The sequence below is a fragment of the Rhinolophus ferrumequinum genome, chromosome 6 (assembly GCF_004115265.2).
Source record: "Rhinolophus ferrumequinum isolate MPI-CBG mRhiFer1 chromosome 6, mRhiFer1_v1.p, whole genome shotgun sequence".
Taxonomy (NCBI): domain Eukaryota; kingdom Metazoa; phylum Chordata; class Mammalia; order Chiroptera; family Rhinolophidae; genus Rhinolophus; species Rhinolophus ferrumequinum.
In genome coordinates this window covers 94,975,504-94,977,449 of record NC_046289.1, presented here as the reverse complement: position 1 = coordinate 94,977,449, position 1,946 = coordinate 94,975,504, and the positions used below count along the sequence as shown (strand labels likewise).

Below are 1,946 nucleotides of genomic sequence, written 5' to 3'. Positions count from 1 at the left end.
CAGATGTTTCTGATTCATATAAATGTGCACCCTAATTAACTGTTATCTGATAAGTGAGGTTTGTTCAATAGAAAGGCCTTTTTTCAAAAGTAAAAATCCACAACAATTCCAGTTTTAGGTATTTCTCCTAAGAAATAATTATAAATACACACAATGATTTATGGATAAGGCTATCTTCTGATACATTGTGTACAAAAGTTGCTTTTAAAGTCCAATAATTGGTTAAAGTTATGGTGCATTCAAATGATGGAATTATGTGTGTTCACTAAAAAGCATTTTGTAAAAGAATATTCAATAACACTGAGAAATATTATTGACATATTGCTGAGCAGAGGAAAACAGCTTACAAAATAGTACATATGTGGGGACAGAGTCCCAGAGAATAGTTTCCAGGCTCTCGGCCTCACGTGGAAAGGTGCTGGCTCGGTTATTAGATGGCCATCAGCTGTAATCAGATGACCCCATAAACTGTGGCTGGGTGGCCATCAGCTGCTACTGGTTAGCCATTAGCCACTAATATAACTGCAGTGGCTACGTTAGCAAGGGGGTTTTTGTTGGTTGACAGAGGAGCGGCCAACGGATCATGGTTAACAAACGTGGATTGCAGATGGTGCGGATCGTGTGGATCCTACTTCCTGTGTCTCACACGGCTGCCAGCGAGATGGGGGTGCAGGAAGACCCCTTGTTGGGGTACTGGCGGATGTTTGCTTTTGTGTCTCGACCAGCCACCATCGAGAATATAGTGGTGTGACTCCCCTATCTATGGCTCCATTTTTGTTCCTTTTTGGCCTCATCATATCCTGCATTCTTGTGCGGGGAGTGGGAGCTGAGTCCCTGCATTACAACACATAATATGATTCCAATTGGTACATTAAAAAGACAGATTATACAAACCAATGTTAAAAACAGTTACTCCAGGGGGTGGCCAGTTAGCTCAGTTGGTTAGAGTATGGTGCTAGTAACACCAGGGTTGCCGGTTTGATCCCTGCATGGGCCATTGTGAGCTGTGCCCTCCTTAAAAACAAAACAAAACAAAAAACAGTTACTCCAGAGAGTGAGATCGAAAGTGACTCTTACTAAATTAGATCCAAGATGGTGGAGTAGATAAACACTATGCCTGTATTCTTCTATGAACACATTAAAATTACAACTAAATTATAGAAAAATCAACCTGGAGAATGATCTGAAATCTAGCTGAACAGAAGTCCTATAACTGAAAATATAAAAAAGAAACCACATTGAGACTGGTAGGAGGGGTAGAGACACAGAATGGAACCCACAGCTGCGTGTGGTGGTTAAGAATCAGGAGGAATATCTTGGCCATGTTGCTTCCCCATTGAGATGTGAGGTACCCCAGCCCCCCACACCAGGCTTCCCAGTCCAGCGTGCTGGTGCCAAGAAGAGGAGCGCCCACAACATCTGGCTGTGAAAAATAGTGGGGATTTCTACAATTTGGGTGGGCCAGAAGGCTACAGGAAACCCAGGCATCCTCTTAAAAGGCTTGCACACAGACTCTCTCACTCCAAGGCACTCACATTGGGCTCCAGCAGAGGGATGGTAACTCAGGGGAGGGGCTGCCTCAGAGACATATGGGGTGCAGACTCAGGTGTGTGGATTCAGAGGGAGTACTGGTTGACGTTGGCATTTTCCCAGTGAGGGGGTCCATCTTCCATACAGCCAGCAGGTGGGCACCATCTTTCCTGTGTTTAGCCCACCATCTCCAGCAAAATCTGAATCTGATTGGCCTGGTAACCTCTGCTGCACTGCCCTGCTGACTCACTGGGACCCCGCCCCACCCAATTCACACACCACTGGAGGCACTTTCTCGGCAAGCAGCCATCCCTGCCTGTATTGCACTCTTTCTTGAAAAACTATCAGAGTCCCACAGGTCCCAGGCAGGTGGTGACTGGCCTCAGTGTGCTCTGAGACTTTTGCTGAGTAGCTCC

At 45.7% G+C, this 1,946-nt stretch overlaps 1 non-coding gene across 1 annotated transcript; it reads left to right on the top strand.

The window, feature by feature from the left end:
* The first annotated feature begins 923 nt into the window (after nucleotides 1-923).
* Nucleotides 924-997, top strand: TRNAT-AGU (transfer RNA threonine (anticodon AGU)). Its single transcript has one exon. It is a non-coding gene; the product is annotated as a tRNA-Thr (tRNA).
* The last annotated feature ends 949 nt before the right edge of the window (nucleotides 998-1,946 follow it).